The 21550-nt window shown below is 41.0% G+C and overlaps 1 protein-coding gene across 3 annotated transcripts in view; it reads left to right on the top strand.

The window, feature by feature from the left end:
- The first annotated feature begins 2117 nt into the window (after nucleotides 1-2117).
- The window catches only part of NALCN (sodium leak channel, non-selective), a 406966-nt gene continuing 387533 nt past the window's right edge, over nucleotides 2118-21550 (top strand). For all 3 annotated transcript variants that reach the window (XM_049867215.1, XM_049867216.1, XM_049867214.1), the window contains exon 1: nucleotides 2118-2190. The gene's annotated coding sequence lies outside the window, so the exon portion shown is untranslated. The remainder of the gene's footprint in view (nucleotides 2191-21550) is intronic.

Here is a 21550-nt window from a genome sequence, read left to right as displayed (position 1 = left end):
CTTTGAATTACTAGATTATAGCAATGATTATAACTCCAGAGCCTGTTGGTCCTGAAAAGATGCTTGACCATACCTGGGCCCTCCTCCCTAATTTTAGTGATAAGAAAGTAGATGGGATGATGAGCAGGTAGAAGGGGTAATGTGATTTTGGGACATAATTATCTGCCATTTGGGATGACTGTCTACACCCACGTACAATGAGTTCCTACAGATTCCAGGAGGAATGTGTACTGAGCTTCTCCAAGGCTGCTTCCTTGAAGCTCATGGATTCACAAAGACTGTGTCTCCACCAGCCATGGGTTTGTTTGGCTCTTATGCATGAGTTTTAGATGCTTTAAAGTTAATTCAGACTTTGACAGAAAAGAGTCTGAAATAAATACCTGTTTGGTAAGGGCTGGTGCTGAGATGAGTGAAAACAGCGTATTTTAATTGCTGCCTTTATCACTTTAGTCAAAGCTTTGTAAATATCTTGATCCTCAAATATTTCTCTCTAACTGGTGATTCTAACTTGATGGATTCCAAAGGATGATATGCAACCATATTTCATTTAAGATACAAATCAAAATAAACTAGTATTTAAATCGAACAATGAAAAGCAGTGCCTTAAGATGATTAAATAGTTTTCCTAAAGAAATTGGCATATAACTATTATTTAAATGACTTTCCATTTTGTGTCATGAAGAATATTTCCATGTAGTTTCATCGTTTGTTTAAAACTTAGCTTTTTATGAAATTGGTCTTCTAGAAATCTTCCAAATCTGAAGAAAAAAAAAAATCATCAAGTTGTATATTTCATGAAATGCCAGTTATTTTTCAATTTCCTACAAATGACCTAAAGTATTAATAGGGGAATGGATTGTGAATAGTTGGATTTAAAATGATAACAATTAAAAATCCAGAGCCAGAAAATACATTTTCAAAGATGTTTTAGTGTGTGTGTGTTTTTGCTTTTATTCCTTGGAAGGTAACATTTTGTGACAGAAAATAGTTTTTTGGTTGGAGGTTCTGATTTCACTTTTAAAGGAAGCTCATTTAGTTTTCCCTCACCATTTATGTATATGTCTGTGTAAAAGATCTCTAAATCACCGTCAAGGGTTCTTCGGTGGTTTTAACACCTGACTATAGGGCAAGACACCAATCCCACAGTAAATCTTTCTGAGCATGCGACTGTGAGGTTGTCCACTGGGCCTAAGGATAGTGCAGGGAGCCCAGATTTCTTGAAACCTGCTCCATCAGAAGCCCCAGGAAACACTAGTTGCAGCTTTCTGTGGGATTATGAATTGGTGGCACAGTTGCTAGCCAAAACGTCGGCAGTTCGAATCCACTAAGCCGCTACTTGGAAACCCTATGGAGGAGTTCTACTCTGAGTCGGAATCCGCGGGTTTGCTTTGGTTGGTTTGGGTAGCGTCAGTTTGTGAATGGACATTCAGCCTCATCCACAGAAAAAACATTTTAATGGAAAATTTAAACATATTTAGACGACTATTTATCATTAGTGTGATGTTTTCACTATTTAGCAATTTCATCCTCAGGACGAAACTAGTGCACATCTTCAGATACTGCGTACAGTAACACAAGATCGCGCACAGGCGCGCGCGCACACGGAGGGTTTGATTGCATCCAGGCAGCGGCATTGCTTGGATCCCACGTCTGCCCGACTCCAGTGCACACGGCTGCATCTTGTGAACACGGCAGAGACCACGAGCTCGCGCCCATAATAGATCCCAGCTGTGGCTGTGAGACTGATTGCCCGTGGCAGCCAGCGAGAAGGAACCTGCTGGTACCGGCCCTCCAGGTCCCCACCAACTGCAGAGCAGCCTCGTCTCTGGTTTCCTCCCTTCAACTCACAGCATCATCGCAGCTCCTGCAGCACAGCCAACTCAAAAATATATAAAATAATAAAATAAAGTAAACCCTTAAAATTCTCGATCCCAAGCACCCCGCAGCCGCCCCAGTGCTAGCACTGTAGCCCTATTAATTACTAAAATTCAAGCAGAGCCGCGGTCCCTGGCCGGGGTCGAGCGCGCGATGACGGCAGCTGACATAGGTAAGGTGCCCGCGCCTCCGCCGGGGTGTGGGGGCCGCGCCTTTGACCGAGCCTGCCCGCCACGCTTGTCCCGCCCCGCCGCCCGAGGCCGCCGCCGCCGCACCCCGCGGTCACCGTGACCGTTCTCAGCGTTAGGGTTACAGGTTGGTTATTGCCGCTGCGCCCGGGGAGGCCGCGGTTCGCCGGGCCGCGGTGCTCAGCGCAGGAGGCCCGGGGCGCGCTTTGGCTCGCCTCTCGCCGGGGTTGGGCCGAGGGAGGCGAGAGGGGGGCGCGAAAGGCGCTGGGGGAGAGGGCCCGGCGCGTGCGAGGGGAAGGGGCGCCACCACCTCGTCGCAGGGCAGAAGGGGGCTCGCCCCCAGGCGGGGAAGGGGCGCCGGGGCCCGCCTTGCGCCCTCCCCTCCCCTGCCGGGCGCGTGGTTTGGCGCCTGCAGCCAGATGCACTTTTCCTGGCCTTTGAAGCGGGCAGGATGCTGGAAGTCGGGGTCGGCCAGATCTCCGGCCTGCTGCCCCCTCCTCCTGGCATCCAGCAGGTGTTGGGGGGCTTGCAGGTGGTTAGTTGGGAATGAGGTGGCTGCACATCACGGTAGCTGCTGCACTGACCCCTCCGCACCCAGCCTGCAGCTTGGGTGAACCTCAGGGCAGACAGGCAGGTGTTGGGGGGGTGGGGGGGAGTCCGCTCCAGCAGGTTTCCAGAAGGATTATGGCCTTGCCTCCTCCTCCCATCCATTCCCGTGCTGCTACGGATTGCTGTTTGCTTAATATCCCTCATTTTATTAATTGGCCTTCTGCGCGGCTATCATTAGGGTGGCTGCCACACAGCAGGTCAGAGCGCTGCTCTCCCAGAGCAACACCATTTTGCCACTGAACCTTCAAGAGACCGACTGGAATGTATCGACCTGAACTCCGAGCAAGGGGTTATGTCTCTGACTCCCATCTCCTCTTTTAGGATAGTGTAGTAACTCTGAACTCAGATCTGGATAGGTTCTTGAAATACTACAGGATGAATCAGTTTCACGCATTATTTTTTAGGGACTATTTTATTAAGGTTGTGTAGAAGACACACACGGATTCAGTCCTCGAGGGTCTTACTAGCCCTTAATCTGTATTTGTCTGGTCATCAAACTAGGCCCGTATTTCGTTGGTGGTGACGCGCCAGTGACTGTTATGTATAAAAAGGCTATGATTGATACAGAAGACCACTAATATGAGTCAGAAATTAACAAAAATTGGCTTTTTAAAAAAAATTATGATTGATGTTTTCATAGCTGTAATATGGCTTGAAATTGAGAAAGGAGTCGGTGGACTATGGCAGTTACTCTGAGCAGGAACACTGGATTTATGAGTTGAGGGATTAAATTTCAACAGTTTTAAATAAAAATCGTGGCTTCCCTAACCTCCACAACAACGACCAAAATGTATTTCCCAACTGGCTTTCATTTTGTGGACCTTTGTGTGCTGTCTCAGGTCGCTCTAGGGTCACTACGAGTCGGAATGGACTCGACGGCAACGGGTTTGGTTTGTTTTTTTCTGTACTGTGGCTGGGTGGGTAAGAGCTTGGCGGCTAACCAAAATGTCGACAGTTCGAATCCATTAGGCACTCCTTGGAAGCCGTATGCGGCAGTTCTACTCTGTCCTATAGGGTTACTGTGAGTTGCAATCGCCCCTACAGCATCAGGTTTGGTTTTTTGGTTTGTAGTGTACTTTGACCCAGCCACTGCTAAAACCGGATAAAATGAAGGGGAAAAAATTAGGCTTTTAGTTTGAACAGCTCATTGGGCCTTCTTAATATTTTAGAAGACTTGACAACCGGACAGAACTGAGGTGCCGTCACACTATGTGACCATGCTTTAGTCTCTGTAACAAGTTATTTCTTGTGAAAGGGTGGTAATATAGGTTTAACTCTGGGTCTGACTTCCAAGATATTCAAGAAAGGACAAACACACACACACACACAAAAAAAGTCTTCAAAATATTGTGATTTGCTTGCAGTCTAGAGAATAGAGAATTGAAGGTCTCAGTAGCATTTCCTTCTTCTTGGGGCATGACTTTTTTTGAAATGTGTTCCATTTGCTTCTGTTCTCTTTCCTGAGTACGTTGTGAGTGTACGCGTGTGGGTATGTGTGCATGCAAGTGCTTATTTATCATTTGCCCTAATACTGCTGAAATAATTTGGGATTTTTCCTGGCTATATATATATTTATCCCAAGGAAAGATTCACATGTAGACGTCAAGTTTGTGAAGAAAAATTCGCATCCACACACACCATTGTATCCTAATATAAATCAGGCACTACGCCAGGAGTTGGAAGTTCAGGGCAGAAAAGGGTTGGACCTAGAATCTCAGAATTTGTCAGGAAAGACAAATATAAAACCAATTGCATACACAGCAAGATGAATATTTATTTTGTGTATTTTCCCTAAAACTTTCAGGAATGAAAATCTTCTACTTCCCAACTAGTGTTGCTTCAAGTCTTCCTGTTTGGGGGTAATGCAAGAACAAGAACAGCAAAAAAACAGTGGCCTTTGAGTCAATTCTGGCTCGTGGCGACCCCATGCGTGTCAGAGTAGAACTGTATGCCACAGAGTTTTCATTGTCGGATTTTTCCAGAAGTAGTTCATATCAGGTCTTTCTTTCGAGGTGCCTCTGGGTGGATTTGAACCACCAGTCTTTCAGGTAACAGCCCAGCACATTAACCATTGTACCATAATATACAGAATTTTTCAATAAAAACTGTGTAGGAGCAATCTGAATATAGAAGCAATCATATAAAACAAAACTATATCCCAGATTTAAAGATTCTCTATTTTAATCGTTCTGTCCTCTCATTATATTATATTCTAGTTTGGGGTTTGCAAATTATAACCGTGACCTTAAAGAGATCAATTATAAATTGTCCCCAAATAGCGGTATGAACATTTTAGAACTTGATTACCATGTTATATGATACTTGCTTGCCTCAAGGGCCCTTGCAAGGAGTTTTCAAACTTCGAAAACTGCTTGTGTGCAAACTTTAAAGAAATTTTGAATTTATTTTTTAATTTAAAATAATAAGTAATATAAGTGATAGTTAAAAAAAGAGTAAACATCCAGGGTTCTCAAATCTAACAAAAAATAATTGTAGTATTTATGTATTTTCTGTAGACTTTCTAAGAGCATGGCGGTTTGTACTTGTAGTCATAGTGTTGTACAATTTTTATACTGAGTTTTTTCTTTTTAATATTATAAGTACTTTTCTCATGTCCCCATATAGTTTTTTTTACATAAAAATTGTAAATGGCTGGATAGCACTATACACAATAAACATAACCTCTCGTACTTACCCGTGTCTCTATTATTAACCATTGATTTTTTTCAGTTTTTCATATTCACAAGCAATAATATTAAAAGCAATGTCCTAATAGGTATTTGTAATATAGGGTTCCTCCTTATTTTATGTTTTTTTTTTTATGATAAGTTCCAAACAGTTATATTCCTGGAAAAAAGTAGTATCTAAATTATAACGGGTCTTTATATGCATGAAACCATGGTGGCGTAGTGGTTAAGAGGTTAGCAGTTCGAATCCACCAGCTGCTCCTTGGAAACCCTATGGGGCAGTTCTACTGTTTGGAATTGATTCGATGGCAACAGGTTTTTTTTGGTTTTATATGTATATGTGTGTATTTATATATGTATATATACACCAAACCCAGTGCCGTCGAGTCGATTCCGACTCATAGCGACCCTATAGGACAGAGTAGAACTGCCCCGTAGAGTTTCCAAGGAGTGCCTGGTGGATTCGAACTGCTGACCTCTTGGTTAACAGCTGTAGCACTTAACCACTACACCACCAGAGTTTCCATATATACATACATACATATACACATATACATATATATGTACACATACCCATATTTACATACGTATAGAGAGAGAGAGACAGACCTGGTGGAGCAGTGATTAAGAGCTTGGCTACTAACCAAAAGAAATCCTATGGGGCAGTTCTAGTCTGTCCTATGAGCTGTATAAGTCAAAATCGACTTGATGGCAATGGGTACATATATATGTGTGTGTGTGTGTATAGATATATATATTTGGTTTCTTAAAGGATTCAGATGATAATTTTAAATAAAATACTTTAATGCTTTCTGAGGTAAATGTGCCTTTTGTTAGTATTTGTGAATCACCTCCTCTCTCGTACATGAATAAAAGAAGCTCAGACAATAACTTGGGCTTATGACCTTCGCGCTGTTTAGAAACTTGACCTTTAATAAGTTCATTGGAAACCCAGATGACAAAATACACCTCTTAGAATAAAACTGAAAGGAGGAATGCTGTAAAAATTGAAAGCTGAAAAATAAATAACTACAAACCCATAGAAAAAACATGGTTTTGAGCTCAGGAGTCCAATCCTGCTTTTGGCTTTCCTACCCAGACTTCAAATATATAATCAAAGAAATTTATATAGTGAGTGTTCTACAGGTAAAGGGCAAAGGCCATTATTTCTGTGCTCCAAACTTTAAAGCACGTCTAATACAGTCAGCGCAGAAGGGACTAGACTATTGGACAAAATCAAGGTGCAGTTCAAAACTCCCCTTCTAAGAGAGTTGAATAAAAATCAGAGGTACTGGTAGAACTTAATTTGAAGTTGGCTAAAAAATTGAGATCAGGCTATTGGTAAAATAGAATTTTTTGCAGGGGCAGATTATCCTATAAACAGATTATCCTATAAGGTGCTTACCAACAATTTCAGTACAGATTAGTGAGTAAGCACAAAGTACACCTGTGCTTACCTTGCTTACTGAGTCATCCGCCCCTGTCAGGGCTTGTAACTTTATAAAGAGGCTTTGATTCTGTAGGAAGGTGCTGTAGGATTGAGAGAGAGACAGATGCCAACGATACCTAAAAGCAGAATATTTGATGTGGTGAAAAAAATGTGAAATTGTTCCCGACAAATGATCTGGGAAGCAAGGTAAGCACTGTGCTTACCTTGCTTATGGGTAAGCCTCTCCTAATTATTTGAGTAGATCCCCTTTCAATCCTGTGAACGAAACATTCTAAAACCGTTTCTCCGTGGGCCCACGTGCACGGATAATAGGGATTGACCCACAGACTCAGAGATCAGGATAGGAGGGGGGATTCCAGGGAGGGGATTGGGAAAATTAGAAGTAAGAAACACCAGAATGCTGCAGCCAAGTGAGTCATTTATGTGGAGATCAGGAGTGAGACTTATCTCCAGTTGTACAAAGAAAAGCGTTGACAAGAGGACTTTGTGTGGGGAGAGTATGATATGTATGGAAGACAGCCAATGAGACCCGACGCACAAAATAAATAGGCTTTCTTGACAGCTAGATCAGAACAAATGGAACACAAGCAATGTCCTAAAACAAAATAGGATATGTGTTTTTTCTTTTAGGTAAAAAAAAAATCCAAATATGTAGATCAAAGTAAGTCATCATATGCCAGGAAATATTTATAAAAAGTAACCAACATCTTATATATGTAATTTTCAAACCTCTTTTTTTTTTTTTTCACTTGAACTAGGTTAATTTGTTTTAGCTGCCTTCTGCTTGAATTTGAAAAATAAAGACGGAACCTATCCCATCATTATTCTTACTAAGTTTTGGTTTTTTTTTTTAAGTTACCTATTCAGAAACGGAAGAATTCAGGCTGGCTTCATACTTGCTCTCCAAAATTAAGTATCAGCAAATAGTAAAATAATGACGTGACCTGAGAATGAGTAAATCCACTGCCATGGAGCTGATTCCTACTCATAGTGACCCTGCAGGACAGAGTAGAACTGCCCCCAAAGTGTTTCTAAGGCTGTAATCTTCATGGAAGTAGATTGCCATATCCTTCTCCCATGGAGCAGCTAGCTGGTGGATTCGAACCACCGGCCTTTCAGTTACCAGTCAAGAACTTAACCACTGTGCCACCAGGGCCATCCTAAAAAAATACCAGACAGTAATTCTGTTATATTAATATAGCGTATTAATATAATAAAATGAAATAGAAAAAAGATGAAGAAATTTGTACTAGGCAAGTGTTGCCAAAAAAAGGCAAGAGTGAAGCATATCAATATTAGAACAACAGTTCAAGAAAAAACAATTAAATGAGTAACTGGAATCTTAAAATAATAAAAGTTACTCTCATTGATAAATTTATAATTGCAAGCCTCCTATATATACTAAATATCATAGCATTACGGTGCATGCAGCCAAAGCTATTTTTATATGTATTTATTTTTGGGTAAACATGACGCATAAATGCATTATCTTCTCAAAGAGTTCTGCAACCTATAATGTCGTAAAGAATCGGCATTTCAGTTTAGGAGGTAAATAAAACAACAAGGCAGAACCGAAGTGGATAAAAAGGATAAGTTTAAAAAATTAAAGTATGAATGACTTCATTGTAAAATAGGAAAGCTCTGATATCTAAGAAAGGTTAAACTGAGCTACAGCAGAAATAAGACTGGGGTAAGTTTAAGTGGTGGGGTCAGTGAGGAAGAACGATGGAGAAATCCAGGTGTAAAATTATAAGGATGAGGAGCTGGTATCAGGCTATGGCAATAGAAACGAAAAGGTACATGGGAGAGATTTGTCAATAGGAAGGAACGCTAACAGGTGTTGGTAACTGAAGCAACAGAAAGACAGGGAAAGATGGGTTAAAAGATAAATCAAGGACTTCAGGCTCAGGAGTCTGGATATTTTTAGGTCAATTGTTGTGTCTAGCTGAAACAACTAAGTACTTCTTTATCTTTCAGTTAGCAGTATCTACAAATTAAATCCTTTGTGTCATTTTTTTCTGTTCTTTTTATTGTTATTATAACTACTTGAGATCAGCTTCACACTTCACTTGTGGAATAGAGGAATTTTTTCTTTTTTAATTACTTCTTATTTCTGAGAAGTGTAAATTATGAAGCCTTGCATCAGACAAGGTACAAACTAGTATCAGACAAGGTAGATATCCGTGATAATTTAAAATGCTGTTGAATATATGTTATGAAATTTGCCTGAGGTGAAAAAAAAATCCTAGATAGTGTAAAACTGAAACGGAACTCTCTCAAGCCTGGACACTTGTTTAATTATTCCTTCCAGGGGTGGAAGCCCAGAGATTAAGAGACACGTTGTAAATAAGGGATTTAAATTCTCAGAAATAGAGCTTGTTGGCTTTGGAAAGACCTTTCCTTGCATGATCATTTTCATTTTCCTCATGCAGTGTATGTCAATATGTTATCGGAACTCTGGGGAGCATCGAAAACAATTTTCTATTTTTTATTAAGTAAGAAAGCAATTTTCAAACCTCCTTACTAGAACTAGGTTAATTTGTTTTAGCTGCCTTCCGCTGGAGAAATTGAATAGCCATTTTAAAGATACATTCTAGACCAGAAAAATATAGTAGGAAAGTAAAAGGAAACACACACACACACACACACACACACACCACACACAACACATTTTTTTCGTCATCTTTTCGGAACACAAAATTTTATTCCAGTCTTTAAAATATTTTCCATTTAGGTAATTTTTTTTCTGGAGAAAATTCTAAAGTTATTTGAGGAAAACTTAGAAACAGAAAATGGATAAGAAAACAGAAACAGAAAATGGATACAAGCAGTTATAAGTCAGAATTACAATATCGGATTTAAATTTTGCCTGTGTTTATGACTCTTGCTGTTGTTATTTGGCATCAAGTCAGCTTCAACTCATGGCAGCCTTATGTATAACAGAAGGAAGTGCTGCCTGGTCTTGTGCCATCTTCATGATCCTTGGTGTGGAGTCCTTTGTTGTGGCAATTGTGTGAACCCATCTCATTGAAAGCTTCCTTCATTTTTGTTAATCCTCTATTTTGCCAAACATGATGTCTCTTTCAAGCCTTTGGTCTTTCTTGATGACATGTCCAAAGTAAGTGAGCCAGAGTCTCGCTACCCTCACTTCTAAGAAGCATTCTGTTTGTATTTCTTCCAAGACCGATTTGTTTGTTCTTCTGGCAGTCCACAGTATGTTCAATATCTTCCGCCAATGCCATGGAATTCGTCAATTCTTCTTCTGTTTTCCTTTGTCATTGTCCAGCTTTCACAAGCACATGAGACAATTGAAGAGACCATGGTTTGGGTCAGATGTGCATTAGTCATCAAAGTAGTATCTTTGCTTTTTATAACCTTTAAAGAGGTCTTTTGCAGCAGACTTTCCCAATGTACTACATCCTTTGATTTCTCAGCTGCTGCTTCCATGAACGTTGATTGTTGATGTAAGTGGAATGGCTGGTTTCCTCCCTTGTCCCCCAACCAACCAGTCCTGACTGTGAACAGTGAGCTGTAATTGGTGGTAGACAGTTCTGAGCATCCAGACCAATGACCCTCATCACCAGTTGTCGCAGACTGCTAGGAGGGGTGTGTAAGAATCACTTCGGGGGAAGGGTGTTCTTTTTTTTTTTTTAAACTAACATTTCCCATAGTCCACCCTTGGAGATTGTGATTTCGTGTATTTGAGGTGAAGGAAGCCTGGGACAGAGCATTTACAACCCTCCCTGGGTGATTCAGATGGTAAGCAAGCTGTGGAAACTACTATTTTAAACCATTCACCTTCTGTATCAGAACTTTTTGGCTTCATATTACAAAATTAAGCAGCCACGGTAAAAATAGATATCTCCTTTAGATTTCCCATACTGTTTAACTATAGTAGCAAGTTTTAGAAACCACTATTTTAAATTATTCACCTTCTTGTCCAAACCCTGTGGATTTATATTATAAGATTAAGCAACCACAGTATAAATAGATGTCTCCTTTTCTGTTTTTTGTTTTTTTTTTTTTGGTAATATTTAAATGCTGATAGCAAGCAGTTCATCAAAACCCAATACCTGTCACTGAACTATAACCACTGAAGTGCCTGTACTTTATAGAAGATGGGAGAGGCTTTAATGGACTACTGTGGAAACCCTGGTGCAGTGCTTAAGAGTTCGACTGCTAACCAAAAGGTTGGTAGTTTGAATCCACAAGGCGCTCCTTGGAAACTCTATGGGGCAGCTCTACTCTGTCCTATAGGGTCACTATGAGTCGGAATCAACTCAATGGCAATGGGTTTTTTATGAGATTAGAAAACATCACAAAAGAAGACTACGTTAAAACCTGAAAACAAACCCATTCCCCTTAAGTCCATTCCAACTAATAATGACCCTATAACACAGAGTAGAACTGCCCCCATAGGGTTTCCAAGGAGCGGCTGGTGGATTTGAACTGCTGACCTTTTGGTTAGCAGCCAAACCTTTAAGATTACTTTAAGTACTTATAAAATTGCACAGTAAATTCTGTGGTGGTTTTTTGTTTTTTTTTTTCATTTTCTTGTATTTTTATTTTTAATGAACATACACAGAAAAACCTGCTTCTATTTCAGTTTCTAGACATAATGATCAACGACAATGGTTACATTCCTGTGGTGATTGTTAACTTTGATACTCTTTTCTTAAACTTTTCTGATAACCTGCATTGTACCCAGAATTACTCATAAAATTATACGTGTATATACTTTCTAAGCTTGGAGTGGACGACAAGGGCCTGTTAAAGGGATTGACTGAATATTTTTAAGAGAGGCTGAAGAGAGGCTGCCCAGCCTACACGTGCAATACTATCTCCTCATTTGTAATCAATACAGGGATTTAGGCGACACAAATGCTACCTGGTCCCCTCTCCTATGGCTGGAATGTTTTAGTTTGGAATGCAGAGTACAATACCAAAAACATGCTGGTGGCTCTAAGTCTACCTGGAACTCTTTTACCAAACCTAGCAATTTTTATAAGTAAAAGAAAAAAAAAAAAAGACTTAATTTCCATAATTAAAAATGAGACAAAACAGAATCCTTGGTGAAGTCATGACAGTGTTTTGGGGGTGTTTGCCAAAAAAAAAAAAAGAAAAATGCTGCTCTTTTTTTTCCATTTAGGAAGCAGACAGTATAAAAACTGGGGTTCTATTTTTCTGTTTTTAATCAGCCTGTTGACAAAAGGAAAAAAGGAAAGAAGAGGCTGACTTTGGAGACAGTCCTCTGAAATGTTTGGCTTCCTCCCCTCCCTTTCCCATCTTGGGTGGCCCTTGCAGTCCTGCTGGGACAGGACCACCACACAACACTCTGTTTTACTTCCTGAGTTAGCGAGGGCCCAGACATAGATGAGTTAGTACTCTAAGTGAAAAATGCATTTGACGGCGGCAAGGGGGGTGGGAAGCAAACAAAATTGGGGCGTTGCTTTCTTACGAAACCTGACCGAAATTAAGGCACGACAATCCTATAATGGCATGGGAAAAGAAAACGGGGTAGTTGTTGCATTGTGGAAAAACACATTGCCAATTGCTGCTGTGATGGGGTGTGTGTGTGTCAATATTTCAGTGATGGCTTAGTTGACTTGCTAAGGTGACAGGCTGCTATGCTAGGTACACTGAGGGAGACATGAGGACTTTAAGCTGCTTGAGAAGAGAAGACAATCCAGCTGCCAGAATTTCCTCAAACAGAAGCCAGATTCCAGGCAAAGCTGCATCTAGTCCATTGAAGTGCAGGGGCAAAAAGGTAGAAGGCAGAGAAGAGGTTTGAGGCAGAGTGGCCTGGAAGGACTGGCATTACAGTTCCAGCAGCAAGCCTGCTTTGATTTGGTGTCACTATTTAGACATGGTTAGACATGGAGGACATTGGTGGCTCAGTGTTAGAATTCTTGCCTTCTTTGCTGGAGACCCGGATTCGATTTCTGGCCAGCGAATCGCATGTGTAGCTGCCACCTGTCTGTCAGTAGAGGCTTGTGTGTTGCTATGATGCTGAACAGGTTTGAGTGGAGCTTCCAGACTAAGATGGACTAGGAAGACGGGCCTGGCGATCTTCCAAAACTCAGCCCTATTGTTACTGGGGGTTTCAGGTCTCCCTCAGTGAGGCTGCACAGAGACAAAAAGAAGCTTTATTTGGTTGGCCAAGCAAAGGAGCACATCGGGACTTTAATTGCCAAGATGGCTCCCCAGACAATAGCTGAAACAGCTATTATTGGGGCAAAAGCTGAGGGAGGGTCCTGGTGAGAAGGAGCAAGGTCATTGATTGGTCTGGCCTAAAATAGGCGTTCTGGGGCGATTCTGTCCTCTGCCCTTGCTCGGTCCAAAGAGGCGGGGGAGGGGTCTCTCCAACCGGATCTTAGGCTCAGACCCTTGGCTTCTGAAAGTCTTCCCCCGATCTTGGGCTGCTGAAGTTTGGTTCCATCTGGTGATAGAAAAGTTCTGGGGTCACCCAGAGGACGAGTTTGATGGTTCTGTGCATGGCAGGTGGGCCAGATTTGGTCTTAACTTGTTCTGTGGTCTGTGACCTCTTGTTTTTCTTATCTTGGGCAGGAAGTTGGCCGATTGCCTAAAAAACATCTGGAGAAACCAGTTAGAAGGGGAGGTGGCTCATGCTACTCTCCTTACAAGTTAGGGGTTGGTAATGGTGCCCAGAGGCTGTTGGCCTCACTGTGGACCACAACTATCTGATCCTCAGTGGATCATGGGGATGGCATAGGACCAGGCGGCGTTGTGCTCAGTTGTGCATGGGGTTGCCATGAGTCAGGGGCCAACATGAACGCAGCAAAACATAGGTATGGGAGAGGCAAGAACTTGGAGACTCTCCATCTGTATTTCTTGTGAATAAAAAACCCATTGCCATTGAGTGGATTACAACTCATAGTGACCCTATAGGACAGAGTAGAACTGCCCCATAGGGTTCCCAAGAAGCGGGTGGTGGTTTCAGACTGTCAGCCTTCTGGTTAGGAGCTGAATGCTTAACCACTGTGCCACCAGTGCTCCATTTCCTGTGAAAGGAGAGGTTTTATTCACAAAGCCATGGGATGGTAAGATTGAAAGAGGATACAGACTACAGAGTATCAAGATAAAGATCAAAGAGACCCAGGGTTTCCTTATGGTTTACCACAGGTGAGCAGTGTGACTTCAGGCGAGAAACTTGCCTCTTCTAAACCTCAGTTTCATGTATAAAATAGGGATCAGAGAGATACCTCCTCATCCGTAAAAGGAAATAAAAACCTATTGCCATCAAATTGATTCCAACTCGTACTGACTTTATAGGACAAGGTGGAACTGCCCCATAGGGTTTCCAAGAAGTGGCTGGTAGATTCAAACTGCCAGCCTTTTGGTTAGCAGCCAAACTCTCAACCACTATGCCACTAGGGTTTCCACTTCCTCACCGGTGATGGTGAAAAGTAGACGATAGAACCTATGCGAAGCTCTCAGCCTCACACATAATAAACCCTCAGCAAATGTTAGATGTAATTTGTCTAAACTTAGAAATAAATTCTTTTTGTATTTATTTTTTAAAAGAAATTACAAATGATAATAACATGCTTGAAAACATTTTAAAAGTACAAAAGTTCTTAAAGTTAAAAAGTCAAATTCTCTGCCCCTTTCCTCCTCTCTCCCTCCCATTTTCACAACACAATAGACTACCTGAATTCAACCCTTCTCCACTTCATGTGAATCTGGGCAAGTTAACTACATTTTGTCTCAGATTTTTAATCTGGAGAATAGGGATAATTCTAAAAACTTATTCTGAGGAGTATTAAGTACTTGGAATGATGCCTTAGAGTGAGATTTCAATAAATATTTGCTCTCATCTCTCAACTGAAAAAAAAAAAAGATAAACACATAATGCCTGAGCTTGATTTCGGAGCCCCTGAGTAGTACAGATGGTTAACATATTGGAATGCTAATTCAAAGGTTGGAGGTTCGAGTCCACCCAGAGACACCTGAGAAGAAAGACCTGGTGATCCGTTTCCAAAAAAATCAGCTATTGGAAACTTTACTGAGCACAGTTCTACTGTGACACACGTAGGGTCCCCCTGGGTTGGAATTGACTTGATGGCAACTTGTTGGCTAACTTTGTTCCATTACAAAATTATGGACAGGAGTTTGTGAGTCATAATCCTATCCCCAAAACTGATAAAATGCATAACTATATGAGCAGCTTCAAGAGTATATTGATAAATTTATAGTTGAAAAATATTTTAAGCATAATCTATTGTAAACTCCAAAACAGTGTAGAAATCCTTTCTGCAAACTCCATGATGTGTAGTTATTCTCGCTGAGTGTATCCAGAAAGGATCTTATCATTGGTCAAGATGGCCCAACACATTATTGGAAACTTTTAGAATAAATGATTTCTGATGTCAAATAAACAGCTTCCTCCTTATAACTTCTGACTAATGACTTCCTAGCTGGAAGAGAACCGAAAAAGCTAAACCAGTTGCAATCAAGTTGATTCTGACTCGTGGTGACCCCATATATTTCAGAGGAGAACTGTGATCCATAGGGTTTTCAATGGCTGATTTTTCAGAAGTCGATCACTAGGCCTTTCTTCCGAGGAGACTGTGGGTGGATTTGAACTGCCAACCTTTTGGTTAGTAGCTGAGCTCTCAACTGTTTGTGTCATGCAGTGTCATGGATTGAATTGTGTACCCCCAAAATATCTTTTAACTTGCCTGGGCCATGGTTCCCAGTGTTGTGTGATTGTCCACCATTTGTCATCTGAGGTGATTTTCCTAAGTGTTGTAAATCCTTCATGATGTTGATGAGTTGGGATTAAAAGCAGTTATATTAATGAGGCAGAACTCAATCTACAAGATTGGGTTGGGTCTTGAGCCAATCTCTTTTGCGACATAAAAGAGAGAAGCGAGCAGAGAGACGAGGGACCTCATACCATCAAGAAAGCAGAGCCAGAAGCAGAGCGAGTCCTTCGGACCCAGGGTTCCTGTGTAGAGAAGCTCATAGACCAAGGGAAGATTGATGACAAGGACTTTTCCCCAGAGCCGAGAGAGAGAGAGGAAAGCCTTCCCCTGGAGCTGATGCCCTGAATTTGGACTTGTAGCCTATTAGACTATAAGTTTGAATCTACTAGGCGCTTCTGGGAAAGTCTATGGGTCAGTTCTACTCTGTCCTGTAGGGTCACTATGAGTCGGAATCGACTTGACAGCAGTGGGTAGACTGTAAGAGAATAAATTTCTCTTCTCTTAAAGCCATCCACAGTGGTATTTCTGTTATAGCAGCACTAGATAACCAAGACACTCAGGGACTCCTGGACGCAACAGAGGACACTGCAAACCAAAATCACAATGTTGACTGCATTTCATTCTTTGGATTTTGAGTATGACCGAAGAAGGAGTTCTCTCAATAAATTCTTTCTTTTTGTCCTAATACAGCCTCTGCACAATAACATACAGTCCTTTGTCCTCTCAACGTAAGTGGAATCTATTTTCTAGCTGTCCCATTCGTAGCATATTAGATCAAGAATTTCTGAGATTAAAACTAACCCTAGGTAATTAATAAGAAATCTGTCAACTTTGCGTGATGTCTCTTTATTACATAATATGAGATTATCAGGTGAAAATTAGTAAATGCTTTATCATTTTTTTCAAAATTTAGAGAAAAGATAATAAAAGCATAAAAGAGTACATCTAGGATTCCCCCTCAAGAAAAATGGTTGGTTAATGGGTAATGAATTCAGAATCCTTAAAGGACTGTTCAGATAGATTTGATGGTTTCATGCCGGGAAAATAATAAACAAATTTTTATAAATGAGTGGAAAGGAAAGCTATAAAATAAATCATTAAATAAAAATGGATTCAATTAAGAAGATGAGAAATGTCTATACTATTTTTGCAAACAATAAGTGATGTTGATGTTTATAGTCACCAGACTGTCTGATTAAAATATGTTGTTAAAGAAGTATCTATTTTATAATACACTTGATTTTCGATTCAACAGGTAAGTAAGACACACTGTCTTGGTTCATATCTTGGCTTATTTCTATGCCTAAATTTCCTCTTCTGTAAAGGAGCTCTTGGAACACTTAAAGGGCATAATGTATGATATGCTTAGAACAAGGTCTGAAACACGATAAAAACAAAACAAACAAACAAAACCTTGTTGCTGATGGGTCGATTCCGACTCCTGGCAACCCCGTGAATCACCTGGTACAAGTACTCCATAGGGTTTTCTTGGCTGTAATCTTTACAGAAGCAGATTGCCAGGCCTTTCTTTTGTGGTGCCACTGGGTAGGTTTGAACTGCCAACCTTTAGGTTAGTCGTTCAGCACGAACTGTTGACATCACCCAGGGACCTGACACGTGATAAAACCTTAATAAATATTTTTATCAGAAGGTATCTTAGTTACCTAGTGCCGCTGTAACAAAAATACCATACATGGGTGGCTTTAAAGAATAGAAATTAATTTCTCACAGTCTGGAGGCTAAAAGTCCAAATTCAGGGCATTGGCTCTACGGGAAGGTCCTTCTTTGTCTCTCCTAGTTTCTAGTAACTGCTGGTAGTCCTTGGTACTGTCGGGCTTCTAGAGTCATCTTCCTCTGTTTTCACATGGTATGTCTTCCCCCTGTATGTATCTCTCTGTGTCTATAAGACACCACTCCCATGGAATTATGTTTAGGACCCACCCTACTCTGGTATGGCCTCATTAACATAACAAAAAAAACTTGCTTCAAAACAGGATCACATTTGTAGTACCTAGGACTTCAACATATATTTTCTGGGGACACAATTCAGTCCATCCCAGGAGTCTGTTTTTATATGGCAGTAAAAATAATTTAGGAGAAAATCAACTCGTGAGTGCATTACACTACCATGGAAACTTCTGTGTTTTCCAAAGCATTTCATCACTTTTTTTGCGTGGGTTTCTGTGTATAGATGTATGTTTGTGTGTGTGTGTTCAACCAGGCAGAAGGAGGTATACTTATCAAAGTGTCTTATCTGCTCTTTGTATAACTCAGAAGTGATTAGGTTCAGGACCCACCTGTGATGGTTAAGGTTGTGTGTCAACTTGGCAGGGCCATGATTCTCAGTGGTTTGGCAGTCATGGTGTAGTTTGGCAGCTATGTAATGATGTAATCATCTCCATAATGAGATCTGATATAACGATGAAATCTGCTATGAGCAGCCGATCTGTTTTTCAAGTTGCCTTGGGGTTGTGTTTTGCATCCGATATCGGTGGGCTTTCTGGCAAAGCTAAATGGCTTTTGCTCACTCTGGATCTTGTCACCTGACCTCCAGTTCTTGGGACTTGAGCTAGCAGCTTACTTGTTGAGCTTGGGATTCGTCATCCTCTGCAGCCTGTGAGCCAGCAGCCTGCTGTCTTGCCTGCTGATCTTGGGCTCACCAGTCCCTGTAGCTGCATGAGTCAGGAGAAGCCTCCAGCCTGACCCACAGACTGAGTGAGCCATTTACTTGATATAAACCTCTCTCTCTCTCTTTACACACTTCACTGGTTTTGCTTCTCTAGAGAACACAGGCTAAGACAATGTTCTACACTGGCATGGCCTCATTAATGTAACAAAGAAAACCCTCTTCCCAAATGGGATTGCAGCCATAGCTATAGAGGTTAGGGTTCCAACACATATTTGGGGGGAATACGGTTCAATCCATAACACTGGGTGACACCTTGCTCCATTACAAATCAACACGAGAAACTTAATCTAGAGAGACGTGCTTATGTCTGTCTAACTTGCAAGGCCTTGCAGGTATAAGGATGTAATCGAGTTTATGAGACAAGAAAGATGAGAAAGGATCGCAGATGTTTGAAAGGTGGTATTTATTTACAGTTAGGATTTTCTGTGCGTGCATATGTATTGACAGAGAAAGATGTTCACAGTATACTTCTAAATGAAAAAAAGCCAGTTATAAAACAGTGTGTACATAGCCATTTAAAAATACAAATATGCATGGAAAATGAATATATGTGCAGAGAAAAAAGTACTAAAAGAGATACAATGCATACTCCACTGAAGAGTAAAAATCCAAGCTAGAGAAGATCGCATTAAGAAGGAGACGTCCAAATTGATTATTGCTTCGTCCACATTATTTTACAAATGGCTAGCATTATATACGCACTCAACAAATATATTGAAGAAAAATGAATCTCCAGAAGTAAATTTCCTGATGATTTTCAGTATTGTTTCTCATTTTGTTTCTATCTTTTTCCTAAAATGAACCTGAATTGCTCGCTCATGTAATGAATCTAAAATAAAAATAAAGAAAAGATCATATTATTCTAATTTAATTTAAGGTTTAGATATTTAGGGTCTAGGAAAGGACCATATAGACAGCTCTTCCGGCTCATTGGGTGAATCTCTTTACACCTGAAAGCACAGATGTTGAGAATCAACTGTTAATATCCCTTGCCCAGGGAGGTGGCAGGGATCTAGCAATAAGGAAGTGAAGGAATAAGAAAACCACTCTAGGTGGAGGTTGAAAAATAAGTATATAGTGGATTTTAATTAATGAGATACTCTACCTCTAATTAAACATGTTGTCTACAATGTCAGGAACCCCAGACATTCCGGAATCCTAGGGACCAAGTATGTTTAGTTCAATGCTAAATCTATATTACCTAACATAATGGTTGGGACATCTTTTTGAATTGATGAATTTGTGCAAGTATAAATGAATGAGAACCTTCTAGCAATGATGGTTGCTTCTCCAAAGAGATGAAAGTAAAAGATTGGCATGTACACAGAGAGGGATATTATCCAACACTCTTTTTTCATAATTTCTTTTCAGACTGTAGCAGGAATTGTGTACTACACAATGAGACTAAAAGTCCATCATTAAGTATGTGTGTGTCTTGAATGGTATAAACCTCACTTTCACTCACACAGGCTCAGCACTTGATACACATAAGTGATCAGAAGCATAGTTGTTGATGTCGACATATCAATGAATGACACAGACTGATGAAAACAAACCAGTGCCTTCTGTCTTCTTCAAAGTCTTTTCAGAACGAAATACATGTTGTGAGTGTAGTAAAGTGGTACATCACTCTCGTTTACACTTTTGTTCCCAAGCATTACATCTTTCCTTTATAGTAAACCAGGGCTTCAAACCGGTTCATGCTGCTTTGGGTTCAAGCCCCTGCTGAGAATTTGCATTTCTAACAAGTTCCCAGGAGATGCTAATGCTGCTGGTTAGGGACCAGTTCTGAGAACCTCTAGTAGACAAGGGGTTCTTAGAATTTATTATACATAAGAATCACCTGGGAATCTTGTTAGAATATAGATTCTGACTCAGTATATCTGGGTTATAAATGCAAAGTCTCAGCAGGAGTTCGAACCAGAATGAACCAGTTTGAAACCCTGTAGCAAACAAATCAAACACACAGACAAAAACTGGGGCAGTGGTTAAAGTGCTCGACTGCTAACTGGAAGTTGGTGGTTTGAACCCACCAACTGCTCCGCGTGAGAGAGATGTGGCAGCTTGCTTCTGCAAAGATTTACATAAACCAAACCAAACCAAACCAAACCCATTGCTGTCGAGTCAATTTTGACTCATAGCAACCGTATAGAACAGAGTAGAACTAACTGCTCCATAGGGTTTGCAAGGAGCGGCTGGTGGATTCCAACTGCTGAGCTTTTGATTAGTGGCTGTAGCTCCTTGTAGCTCTTAACCGCTGAGCCACCAGGACCCCAAAGATTTACACACAGCCTTGAAACCCCTGTGGGGGCAGTTCTACTCTGCCCTACAGGGTCACTATAAGTCGGAATTGATTGGACGGCAGTGGGTTTGGTGTTTGATTTGAGGTAGGATTAAGGGACCCTGGTGGTGCAGTGGTTAAAGAGCTCAGATGCTAACCAGAGGGTGGGTGGTTGGAATCCACCAACTGCTCTGTGGAAGAAAGATGTGGCAGCGCACTTCTGTAAATATTACAGCCTTGGAAACCCTATGGGGCAGTTCTGCTTTCCCCTCTAGGGTCGCTATTAGTCTGAACTGACTCGATGACAGTGGGTTTGGTTTTTGATTTGGGGATAGAATGGGCAGCAGACAACAAAGAGGACACAGAATAAAAGATTCAAAATAGTTGAGAAAAGGTTGGAGGATGGTGAATAATGGTATGTGTAGCACGTGGATATACATACGAAAGAAGTCAAGTAAAGACCGTCTGGGTTTAGTGTCCTTGAAATATAAGGTTAAATGTAGTACGCAATCTGTAAGCTTCAATAAAGTCTTTCTTGTTCACTGCTATAGATCCAACACATAACACAGTGCCTGGTACCATGTTACTATTGTTGATGTTAACTGCTGTCGAGTAGGCCCCCGACTCATGGAGACCCCAAACACAATGGAAGGAAGCAGTGACCAGTCCTTTGCCACCCCCGTGATCAATGGGGATCAGACCATTGTGATGCATAGGGTTTTCACTGACTGATTTTTGGAAGGAGATAGGCCTTTCTTCCTAGTCTGTCTTAGTCTAGAAGCTCTGCTGAAACCTGTTCTGCATCATAGCAACATACACACCTCTACTGACAGATGGGTGGTGGGTGCATATGAGATTCGTTGGCTGGGAATCAAGCCTGGATCCCCCACATGGAAAATGAGAATTCTACCACGGAACTACCACTGGCCATGTGTGATACCATAAACCAGTTGCCCTCCAGTTGATTCCAACTCATGGCAACCCCATGGGGTTTTCGATGGCTGATTTTTCAGAAGTAGATTGCCAGGCCTTTCTTCTGAGG

Source organism: Elephas maximus, chromosome 23 (assembly GCF_024166365.1).
Source record: "Elephas maximus indicus isolate mEleMax1 chromosome 23, mEleMax1 primary haplotype, whole genome shotgun sequence".
Classification (NCBI taxonomy): Eukaryota; Metazoa; Chordata; class Mammalia; order Proboscidea; family Elephantidae; genus Elephas; species Elephas maximus.
Note: the sequence above shows the minus strand (reverse complement) of the source record. Positions and strands in the feature narration are given on the sequence as shown.